This window comes from Camelus dromedarius, chromosome 8 (assembly GCF_036321535.1).
Source record: "Camelus dromedarius isolate mCamDro1 chromosome 8, mCamDro1.pat, whole genome shotgun sequence".
In the NCBI taxonomy this organism is placed as follows: Eukaryota; Metazoa; Chordata; class Mammalia; order Artiodactyla; family Camelidae; genus Camelus; species Camelus dromedarius.
The window spans coordinates 59,063,741-59,076,194 of NC_087443.1; the positions used below are offsets into that span (position 1 = coordinate 59,063,741).

Here is a 12,454-nt window from a genome sequence, read left to right on the forward strand (position 1 = left end):
GCCAGCCTCAGTTCTAGATAATTGAACTAGATCTACATGATCCTTGTGTAGTAGAACTAGTATTTCTGCCCCAGTAACCCAGTAGGATTAAGAAAATAAAATGAAATTTGAATCAGTTTCAAAACTAAGAGTAATGACCCCAAAGCCTTTGGCTTTGTAATTCCCGGGTTAAACTGGTACCTATCATGGAGACCCTTTAAACCAAGCAGATAATCTAACGTGTGAATGGAAAAATCTGTTGATAATATCATAGTGACTTCTCACAGCTCTGCTTTATGAGTGTCATTTGACTATAAAATGTAGCTTTTTTATGCTTATCCCCAAGTCCCCACCCCCTCCAAAAGGGAAAAGTATTGCCTTTTGACCTTGGAAGTGGCTCTGGAGTTGGTGAGAACTCCATGTATTCTCCCACTCAAGTCTCCATCCTCTCTTTGGAGCAGGAAAATATTCCTAATATTCATCTTTATTTATATCCATGGTATATTCAGATCATACCTGGTATCCTGACCATTTCAAATACAGGTTACTATTGGCTTGGGAAATCTGTACTGTCTACTGGGGATTGCTGCCATTATTATGACTTTTTGTTTCCCTCACTTACCTCTGTTCTTGTGGCAGAAGTACACATTTAGTACACTTTTCTGCACATCTTTTTACTGTGGTTCTTCTGAATAGGGTGGTTTGTGCCCTGCTGGGCTCGCTTCAGTGCTCACTGATCTCATGGAGGACATGCTACTTCCTGCAGAGGACATGCTACTTCCTCAACCAAAATACACAGGCCTGCATGAGAACCCTAGCCTTGTGCCCTTGGGCAAATAACCTCCCAAAGCCTTAGTTTCCTTGTTAGTACCTACCACATAGAGCTTTTGTGAGGATTGCCTTGAAGTGTTAGGTATAAAATTCTTAGTGCTTAGTTTAGTACAGTGCCTAGCACGTAACAAGCCCTCAGTAAAAAGTGGCCATTAGTATAAATGTTACTCGTCATGTACCCATCCCCTCCTTTTGCCAGAATTTTCTCATCCTTAGATTTCTATGGCATTTTGCCATTTTTAATTTCTAATGTCCTCCAGCCAAGCAGCCTGGCAGCCTCACCCCACTCCCCTACTTCTGTTAGTGGCACACTGCATTCGTGGCCCCTAAGGGCCAGAAGCTCAGAGCTGTCGTCGCCTGGTCTCCCATTACAGGGAGCAGCTGAGAGCTTGATGCTACACCTACCGTAGTCATTCTTAATCTCTGGACATCAGAGTCACTCTACTTGAGCACTACAGCCGTGATCATGTCAGTGAGCTCTGCCAAGTCCCCAAACAGGCCACATCACCTTTGACAGAAGCTCCTGCATGGCATGGACAGAGAGCAGGCATTAGGAAGGACTTCTGAGCCTTTCTCCCAACCGACAGCTAAGTTAATATTCTTTTCCTCTTAGAGAAAGTGAGAAATACAGGGAAAGGGACTAATGACTGCTCTGTTTTCACACAGGACTCATTAAAGTTGCGGCATTTAACGTATCTGCCAATACCAGGATGAGCAACAACAGTAACAATCAAACTACTACCCACTCTCCCCGGGCTAGCCGAGGAGCGGGGCTTTAAGACTCCTGTTGGGACACAGTTGGTCTGCAGTTGACCCAGGATGGTCTACTCAGCACAGCTGACTGCTTCCGTGCTGCTATCAGAAGATGTCTTTTATCTTTTGTGAATGATTGGAACTTTTAAACCTCACCTCCGCTCCCCTCCTTCCTTCCCCTCTGCACCTGTTTTTTCCTCATATGGTTCCAGACAAAGATGACTTATAAATATATTTAGTGTTTTGCCAGAATCTCTCTTGCTTTGCCATTAAGAAGAACTAGTTTCCCTAGGTAGCCTACTGGAAGAGACCCACTTCTAGGGGACAGGGGATACAACTTCAAGCCAGACAGCACCCAGTGTGTCCCTATAAACTGCAGAAATGCCCAGCACCTGGCAAGATCTGCCCAGCTCCACTGTGCTTAGGAGGAGACAGTTGTCTGTGTAGCCTCTGAGACAAGAAAGAAAGAAAACAGAAATGCACACCCTGGAAGATCTGGGCCTCTTTCCTTCCATCTCTTTCTCCATTTCTGCCCCTTTTCCCCTTTCCCCCACTCCCCTTCAACATGTTTCTCTGCTCCACCTGAGAAGAAAGAATATGAAGAAAGTATCCTCAGTTAGCATGAGGCAAATGAGAAAATGCAATACTTAGAAGAGTTCATTGCTGTTCAGTCAAAAGTTCAAACCCAGACTTTTGCTGCAAGAGACCCTATATGGCAACAGTGGATTCTCAAAATGGTATTCATCATATTTGCAACTCTTCTCTCTCCTCCTAATACCCCTCACCCCGCAAAAGGGGGGCCAGAAATTTCCTGGGCTCCATCAATGGCTGAATCTTTTCTGGACTCAGCAGTCTCCTCGATTCCATGTAGAGTGTGGAAAGGAGTTGCTGATTGCATTTCCTCTCATTAACAATTAGATGTGTAATAAAAAGCATTGTACTTCATCTTAAATCACTGGTAAGGCTCAGCCTACAGAAAGGATTGAAATGGCCAGAGCCAGTCGCTTGGTCCATTCTGCACAATGGTTCACATCTCTGATTTCCTTATCAGAGCCTGTGAGCACCCATGCGCCTGAATCTTTGTCAAGACCATGATCAGAATAGCTAACAAGCTGGTCAGGACTAAAACGTAATGTCTTTTTCATTTAGGCCAGTAAATATCATCTCTCAAAAATCAAGCTAATCATCTCAACCTTGCACTGCAGAACCTTCCTTCTGCTTTTCCAAACCTGGTATTTATAAAAGGCAAAGCTGTCAGAGAGAGGATCAGGGTGAAGTTTGGCACACAGGGTTTATTAATGGCTCAGAAACTGCCTTCTCTTTCCTTTTCTTCCTCCTCCTGGCCTTATTTTTACTCTCCACTCTCCCCAACCAATAAAATTTCTCTGGCAGTTGATGAGCAACATAAACAAATGGACCTCAGCGAGGGCCAAGGCTGACTAGCCACTTGAAAAGCGGCTGTATGGGCCCTGGGGGTAAGGCACGTGTGCTGCCCAACCAGGGAGCACAGGGAATACTACCAGTGTGTGCCAGGAGTGGGCCTCCACCAGCCATCTCGTGTGGCAGGGTCACACCCATCAAAAGCCCGGAAGTACAGGGCAGTCTCAAGTTTCCCTTGAAAGCTGAGCAGACAGGCCCATTGTTCCATTCCTAATCAAAGCATTTGAGTAAAAGAAAGCCCCTTTTTAACCAGCTGCTGTAAAAACTTCAGAATGGAAACGAGTTGCAGGTGACCTCAAAGCCAGACCACCTTTAGTTCAGCAGGACATGGGAGGGGGAGAGAAAGCCATCCTCACTCTTCCCTCTGCTTTGCAAGTTATCCTCTTCCCAAGATGTGCCCAGACTGAATGTTATTACATATTTAGAGGCAGGTTAGGCATATGCATTTTTCCTTTCCTGCTTTATGAGTGCTTGTAAGCTTTTAATTCCAGATTATATTCAGAAAATATTGCCCAGTATGATATGTCATTGCCTGGGAAATCTTTTGAGTGTAATTCCCTTACCAACTACCCAAATGCTAGAGAAATGTTTTCTATTTAACCACTCACTATCAGGGTTCTTTGTCTGTTGTGTTGACTGTTAATGACTTTTTGATTGGTTAAGGTTTTTTGCTATAGATGAGGCAGAGGGCCGTCAGCCTTGAAAAATACACGTCAGGCATTAAAGAGGCATGGATTTCAAGCTGTTTCAAAATATTGTCCAATAGCCATAACTTAACCAGCCCTTCTCTTATATGCTGCTATTCAAAAGTGGGAGCTGTGGAATATTCATTGGTGCCCAGGGTTTTGCTCTCCCATCTAGGTTCAGTCGAAGGTATACTGTTTCTATACCTTATCTAGTCCAGTACATCATAAGTGAGATTGAGGGTTGGACCCTGCGGTCTGGAGCCATTAGCTCCATCGAGGATATTCTCCAAGTTGTCCTCTGCTGCTGATGGAAATGGAAATGAAGTTAAGTGGTCTGAAAAACTTGAGTCAGTAACATTTCTCAGCTCTGGGGGTCATTTACCAGTTCATTGTAGAAGAAATAATCAGGTAAGTAGTTCATTTCCAGAGAAGGTAAACCCCACTTACAATCTCTGCATGATTTCAGTGGGAATTGATTATCACTAATCCCCAACTGGGCTAGAATAAATGTGAAGTTTGACCTTTTTAAAAAGAAAAGAGAAACAAAGTAGTCTCCATACCTCTAAAGGAATGGCAGAAAAGGAGCTGAAGATATCTCTGGGCTCTGAGCTGAAATGTCCCCATTGTAGATTAGTCTCTTCTCGCTAAAATTCCTATGTGAGCCTGAAAGAAACATTTCTTAAAGATGAGAGGAAGCTTGTTCAAAGGCAGGTGAAGAGCGCTTCAGGCCCCTGTACCCAGGAGCTCTGGGCACGTGTGAGTTCTCAGTTCACGTTGGGGCTGCTTGGACAAAACCAGCATGACTTGCTTCACGTGTGTGTATTTCCACTGCTGAGAACATCCTTTTGCTTTTTGTGTGTGCAATTTGAAATTGGATGTGAATTGTAAGTGGGAGGCCTTTTACACTTGTCCCTTGGCAAAATTCTGGTGACTCTTCACCAGAAACCTCAGAGACAGGGACTCTGTAACTCTACTGGCAAGTAATAAGCTCTGGCCCTCATAACTTGTTTCTGGGAAAGACCCTGGGACCCCTAAATCATTCTGTTTTCTGCTTGAGTAAGAAAAGTGCTTTTTATTTTTCTTTTGTAATATCAAAAGCTGAAGAAAAAATATACACCGTTCTCCTTTGCTGTCTCCTGGTACCCATCGGTCAGAACACCTGTGGTTGGTCTGTTCCTTACTTAGCACTTGGTTGTATGTGGAAACACAGGGCCTGAGGTGGAGTGGTGGGGGAAATAATTAGGGCAATTTGTTCTTCCCTAGAATTAGACTAGACACCTTGGTGTTACTGACCTTCTTGGTGTCTTAGATGCTAATACCTTCCTGCCTGGAGGAGAGCAGCCCAACCCAGAATAGTGCAGGCTGGGAGGCTAGGCTGCAAGCTTGATTCTGGAGGAATCCAGGGTACTTCCAGGTGGAAAGGGGGATGCTTATAGATGCCCACCACCTGTTTGATAATCAGGTTTACCTTATGACTTCATAACATATTTCTCATCTCCTCCTCCATCTCTATGAGTTTAACAGACTTCCCACAAGCTGGAGAACATGAAAAGGTGCCCTTGCTTCTCCTTGCCTTCCTCTCTTCCCTCCTAGAACAACCCTCACTTCCAAGTGTACCCAAACCTGCAGACTGAGTTCATCTCCTCGGGCTTCACCCACACAGCTGATTGCTGGCAGACCACAGCCCCTTACATTATCCACAGTATCATAATCAGTGCCAGAAAGACAGCTGTCTCTTAGAGTAAAGCTGAGTTTTGCTTCTTGTTATTTTTACCTGTAGTTCATGTGTGACTTCAGAATCCTTGGAACCAAGGAGAGAAACCAAAAAAGCATGATTATGGCTGCCTGGTTTCAGGTGGAACTTAATGCATTGATACCCAGAAACCTCTTCTGTTGGAAATTGAGTACCTGTGATCTAAAGTTTCCTAGAATATGTGCTCTCCAACCCACCCAGCTGGCCCTCTCAGTTCCTAATCGGTTGTGTGGGTATTTAAGAATCAGTGCAGTAAACAGCATTAAAAGTGTTACCTCCCCTCTATCCTTTTCCCTTCTTGGTCACTGTTGCAAAAGACCAACAGGAGGGTCAGGTCTCTGGGTACCAAGGACACTAACATTATCCCAAGTCAGTGATCACTCAAGCCCACTGCAGACTATTCTGAGGGTTGTTCACTGGTCTCCACCTATGGGGCAGGCCTGGCAACAAGTGTGAGCCTCCCTGAGAGCTTTTGGTTGGCTCAGCCTTTGTTTTCTAGACTCTTCAGTACTGACTGCTTTGACTTTTGTGATTATGTTACGGTGATGTGTAGTCAATGTACCAATATGTTCACAACCTAGAATCATGATAATATAGTGTGTGTTTTTTTTTTTTAACTGTTCAGAAAAAAAGTAACTTAAATTACAAATATAAGATTAAAGTGAATTTTCTGGGTGTCTTGTCTCTTTACCCCAACATCAAGAGGACAGTGACTTTCTCAGTATAGAAATTGAGAGAATGCACAGATTTTAAGATGATCTGACATGAAAAAACAGCGTTGAGAGAAGTCAGGGCCAAATGGTGTGAATTGGGGTCGGCAGACGGTTAGTGTTCTATGTTGAGTTAAAGTCAAAGTGACGTCTCATTTGGGAACTGGTCATCATAGCCTCAGCCTGCCAACTTGATCCCAGAACTTAAATTTTCCTCTGCCTCCTTAGTAGGTAAGAAGACTTGGGTTTCCCCTGCATCCCATTTGATCAGTTTCTAGATGGGAGAGCTTACATTTGGGAGCAATTTTCAGATTCCAACAAGCTAAAAATAAAAGGGAGCATTGACTGGGGAAACCCACCGCCTTTCCCTCCTTAAATCAGACCCAGGGAGACAGGTACAAGGTTGCAGCCAGACTGTCCTCTTCCTCCTCTTCCCCTCTACTGCCATCAGCAGAAACCTTGGCAAAATTAGGCCATTCTTGTTTTAAATCTATGGGCTTGTAGTAGTGGTTCTCCCTGCCTGATCAGGCTCCCTGGCTCTATCTCTCCCCTTTTGTGCCGGGACTGACCACTGTGATCACTAAAGCATTCTCAGACTACTAGATGATGGGGCTGCAGTGCAGAACTATCCCTGCCAGGAGGCATGTCAGAGCATCAGGTGCACCTGGCACTGCAGATGAGGAACCTGAGGAACAAGGAAAAGGGCTCCCCACACTGCCCGAGACCACACTGTCATCTCCTACCTAAGAGACCATTGAAGCCACTGGCATCTACTCACTTGTCACTTGCAGGCTGGACTCCTGAGCCCAGCGTTGAGCTGAGGCTGGTCCTGGGGTGATTATGGGTCTCACCTTGAAACCGGTGTCAGATCCAGGAAGTCTGGGGCCCTTGGAAGACTTGTCCCTTAAGTCACCATTTCCTAAAGCCAGGCTGGGCCTGGAATCCCTCTCCCTTGAAACCTATAAGCTGTGCCACCATCAGCAGTGACTAAGGGAGGAGACCTCCCTTTCTGATTGGCTCTTGCCAATTAAGAGCATTTTATTAGGCTGCTAATTAAAGGCACTTCGTTAGCAGCAGGAGAGGCCAGGTGGGTGCCTGGTGAGATGGAGTGTAAGACAGGAGAAATCGTTTTCCTCCCCCCTATGGAAGCAGAGCCTCTCAGGGAACCCTCTCAGTCCCCCAACCTCTCCTGCTGCGCCTACCACACCCCTTGCTTTCAATTAGTGGCTCTGAGGGGAGTGAGGTCATTACCAAACCCAGGTGGAGAGCCCTCCCCTGCCTCAGGCCAAATGAGACCCTTAGGGGCTGTCCCAGTCCCAGTGCACGTTTACCTCCTTTAGAGTCTGGGCCCATGGAAGGAGAGGTCCAGGGAATTGTGTGTGTTCTCTCTGCCGGAGAATGGTCCGTTGGATCCCCAGTCGCTCAGACTACTGCTAACTTGGTCACATAGTGTGATTCTCCACGCCCTCCTCCTCACCAAAGGCTCAGGAGGTTATTAGGAAATAACGACCTTTCTATCACTTTGCAAGAGCTGAATGCATTTGAACCCAGAGTAGGTCCAGGAGGAGGGGCTGATGGTTTTACAATCCCAGCCATGCAGACGCTGAGATTCCTCTGCTCCAGAGCTCATCACACATTTGAGACACTTGCCCTGCCTGGTCCAACTGAGCCCCAAGCAAGTTCCCTTCCTCCAACAAAAGAGGGCCTGATTACGACTTAGCACATATGGACTGGAATGCAGTCAGATACCCCCTGTCTAGAACCTTCCCTGTCCCATCTTGCTGCCCTCCTCGCCCCCCTCACTTAACTGCAGAATTAGCACCAGTCCAGGCTCGGAGGGCAGATTTATGGCTAGGCCTGCCTCTCTCCATTTAACCCGAGGCCAGCCCAGGCTCCAGACACTAAATTAGATTTTTGACAATTAGAGAGACTAATGGGCACATAGCCATCCCCAGAGCCAGATATCCAGCAAGACCGTCCTTTAATATCCACCACTGGCTGGCCAGTCCCTCCCTGACCTCCTCTCTCCCCTGGTGAGCGTTTCTCTCCTCTGCCCTGTATCTCTCTGCCCAGGCTCTGCACACACTCTGGAAATTTCTCTGATTTTTCTCCCTCAATTTCTTTCCCTCTCCTTCCCAGCCCTTGCTCAGAGCCAGCTGTGCTCTGGTGCTCTGCCCCTCCTTGCCTTCCAGCCACTTCTCTCCATCTCTGCCTTCCCCAGGGCCATCCCTCTATAATCTTTCCATTGGCCCCTAGCAGACTGCAAGCCCCTTGAGGGCAGGGGTTTGTGCCCTACCCATATCCTACATGCTCAGCAACCAATAGGTGCTTAATAAATGTTTGTCGTTTCCTAGGCTTGTCTCCCTGCCTTCCTCCTCTGAGCCCCTGGATCTCCAAGGCCTGCCCACACTGCTCTCCTGGCCCAGGCCCAGCCCTTGCTCTGGCCTGGCTCTGCTCCAGCGTGGGCTGGGTGCTCCTTCCTTGCAGCCCCTCAGCTCTGGACAGTTTTGGGCTGGGTGGGTAATGAGATTGCAGTAAGTGGTGTTGGGTTGGGGGGGAGCTGCTCACATTCACTCAGGCAGACTCATAGCTCTGTCAGGCTGATTGGTCCTGAGTGGAGGCACAAACGGCCCCCCACGGACATGCTGAGATTGGTTATAAAATTACAAGCATTTGTTCTGCTGTCAGTGGCCTTCCCTCCCTCCCCTCTGCCTGCCTGCCTGGGCTCCCCACTGTCCCCCACCCAGCCCTCTCTCCCCTGGGGTCAGTCCACACACCCTGAAGGACCCTGGCCAGGGGCCACCACAGCAGATGAGGCCAAGAGGCTAAGACCACCGAGCTCCCCATCCAGACAGGCCTGGGATTGTCACAGCTCAGGCTGGCCTCAGAGTGACCTGACCCTGTGCTCTGGGTTTCCTATTCTCTGAAGGTAAGTGGGAGGCGGGGCCCAGGGCAAATAGGCCTTGGAATCCAAATGCTCAAATACCAAGTAGAGGAAGATGTCCCAAGCCCAGGCTTCCCTGGGACAACCAGTGCCCACACCTTTGAGGGAGTCCAGGGCAGGGGTGGGGGTAGCTGGGAGCCTTCCCTTCATATGGCCAGGCCCCTGCCATGTGCCCTAACCCCCAATCCTTGAAGGCTGAGCCAGATATTTTTATGGCCCACCAGACCCCTGCAGGCCCCTGCTATGGTTACCTCTCTACAAACTAAGTTCCCTCAGCCTGGCCCCTGCACTCACCCTCTAGGGTCGAGGGTCAATCAGTCCTGGCCTTTGCAGGGGCCCAGTTACCCCAAAGCAGATGTGCCTTGAAATCCTGTTTTGTGCTCTGGTGATACTGTCCCAGAGATCCCTACTCCTTACTGGCTCTGCTCCCCTGCCTGACACAGACCAGCCAGTCCCTCTTACTCTGGCCTCTCAGCCTCCTTCCTACCCTCTTGCCTCCAACAAGGCCCCAGGCCTAGCCCTCTCCTGGCCCCTCAGCTCTAGCCTCAGTCCCTACCTGTCTGTCACCATCCTATTGGGAGGCACCAGGGCACCCTGTGAGCAGCTGTGGGGGCAGGGCTGTGTGCTGAGGGAAGGGTTCCCTAGCTCAGAGTGGGAGCTTTAGGGAACATCATCTCCTGGCTGCTGGCGACAAGGTGCCTTCCTGCCACCCGCCATTCATTCTCAGCCCAGAATGTATTTGCTGTAATTACATCTTTAATTAGGGTGGTGACGGCTCATTGTTCACCAACGATGATGGATCAGATCCTCCTGCTTGCCTTCCTCCCTCTGTCCAGCGGCCTCCAGGTCAACTCTCCTTCAGCTTGGGAAGATGCACAAAAACTTGCTCTCTTCCCACTGATTCCCAGATACTGAGGCCTGGAGCTGCCATGAGCTCCACCCCAGGGGTGATGATGTTCTTTTAGACCCCTGAGGGCTCCCCACCCAGACTAAGGGGACTGGTTGGACCCGGATACTTCTACCCCAGGCTCCCTGGTAAAAGGCTGCAGGTCTCCTAATGGCCACCAGATGTCTCTGGTCCATAGTGGCCAGGTGGTAGGGGGGCCTGATGTTGCCCCTCATAGGCACACATGCCACTATCACCACCCCAGGCTGGGTCCTGAGCCCCACACTCATCATCCAAGGACCTGACAAGCCCAGAAAACCTCAGTTCTAAATGTGGGGTGCACGAGTGGGCAGCCATAACTCCTAGCTCCCCTGTGCATTAACCAAGATCTCTGGCAAGGCTTCCACTCCCATACATTCATGCCCACTCAGGCCATAGGTCCAGGCGCAGGTCTGCATGTGGTGGGTGTTCAATGACTCAGTGAATGAACAAGTCAGGCAGGGAGAGAAGATCTGCTCTGGGAGGGCAGGGCTCAGAGGTCCTCACTGGTGGCCATGGGATGGCTGGAGTTTATGGTGAGCAGAGGGGCCAGGATGGCAATGAAGGCCCAGGACCCTCCAGGAAGACTTGTGGGGTAAGGCCCTAATCTGGGTTAAAATCCCAGCTTGGTACCTACTGACTGTATGACACTGGGTGAGTTCCCTAACCTAAGTCTCAGTTTCCTCATTTATAAAACAGATAGAATGCAGTACCCTACCTCAAAAGATGGCTGCAGATTCATGGAGACACTGCACTTTAAGAGTCGGGGCTGAGGTGATGGCAGCTGCAGGGAAAGGTAGGGGCTGAGCAGCCATGGGGAACTCATCTCTCCTGTGGCTGGCTGATGGCACCAGGAGCTGGGAGGTAGCCTCCATCTTGGTTTGAGGAAGGCCTTGCCCACTCCAGCCACTGTTGGGCACAATGGTGGGGGTGGAAGGGCTGACATGGCTGCTGGAAGATTAGGTGCACAGTAGTTGCCCAGGACATGCTTGCTGGTAGGAATTGCCTAACCTCCTTTCAGAATGGCAGGGGCTCTTCCCGAGTGTGATCGGAGTCTGATCAGAGCAGGGCCCTGGCCTGACAACAGGGGGAGGGCCTGGAGGGAGAGCTTGGAGGCCCAGCAGGGGAGCTTAACCTGTACCTTATCTTTGAGGGGGCTGGGCTTCAGGAAGGTGGGGAGGAGAGACAGATGAGGTGAGGCCTCTGCCACTTCTGCCTTCCAACTTTAAAATTCTATGACTCCCCTCCATGGCATCCTGTCATCTCCCACAGAGCATCCCCACTCCCAGGGATGGCACCCTCTGCATTCCCTCTTCCCCAGTGACCCTCTCCACCCTGCAGGGCCCACCCTCCCCAGGGTGACTCCAAAGCTCAGGCTGAAAGGATGAGCCATACCTAGCGGTAAGTATTCGCAACATTACATATGTATATTGGAGAGTAAATAACCCCAAAAAGCGCCTTGTAAATAGACTCCGAGTTTATCCTTTATTAATGAGGCACCGAGTGCCCTGCTGTTTTAGAGCAGCGAGACTTTCATAATATCAAAACCTAAATTACACTTGCGTCTCTCATCCCAGGGACAAGAATCTTTCGGCTCTGTTTGCAGAGTGAGTAAGCAGGGATCTCTCCCCGCCTGCCTGGGACTTGTTGGCACCTTTCTTCCGACTGGAGGGAGGGAGGGAGGGAGGCTGTACATGTGTGCATGCGCATGTGCATGCACATACGTGCGCGCACACACACAGAGACACACCAAGTCCCCCAGAGAGCTTCATGTCTAAGGCCTCAGGGTCTAGAGGGTAAGGGCATCCTGGAATGCTGGCCTTCATTCTGTGTACAGAGTTTACAGAATCAAGGGTCACCTCAGGCCCTGGGGTGTGGAGGTGTGGGATGGGTCATGGAACCCTTACAAGCTCTATGACCAAGTTACTCCCTATCTCTTAGCTTCAGTTTCCCCATGTGCAAAATGGGGGTAAAAACATCTTCCTCCTAGGATGCTTGTGAGGACTCAGCTAATGGGTGAGAAGTGGGGGTTGGTGCATAGCAGGTCCTTGGTAAATGATCTGTAATGGTGACAATGATGAAGGTGACAATTAGCACCCTCCTTGGAATGGGACACCGGTGTCTTCTCTTCAATTCCTGGAACAGACCATATGTGGGGCCACAGAACTCCAGCCCCATCTTGGCACCAAGGTCTTGCACTGAGAGAGAGAGACCACGGCCCATCTCACCCCTAGCACGTGTAAAACCTGACCCGCCAGTGCCCCCTACCATGAGCTCAGCCAGAGCAAGGAGCCTGGACCCTCTTGGCCCCCTTGATTCCCCAGGCCCAAGGCTCTTCTCAGACTCCTTGGGGATTGTACCTGCCTACCCTACCCCAATCCCGGGCCAAGCGGGCTAGCTGGGCAGGTGGGCAGGTGGGTGCTATGTGGGCAG

The 12,454-nt window shown here is 49.4% G+C and overlaps 1 protein-coding gene across 8 annotated transcripts in view; it reads left to right on the top strand.

Moving 5' to 3' along the window:
• The window catches only part of BTRC (beta-transducin repeat containing E3 ubiquitin protein ligase), a 154,478-nt gene extending 148,370 nt beyond the window's left edge, over positions 1–6,108 (top strand). For all 8 annotated transcript variants that reach the window (XM_010974458.3, XM_010974461.3, XM_031461628.2 and 5 more), the window contains one exon: positions 1,477–6,108. The gene's annotated coding sequence lies outside the window, so the exon portion shown is untranslated. The remainder of the gene's footprint in view (positions 1–1,476) is intronic.
• Positions 6,109–12,454: the final 6,346 nt, after the last annotated feature.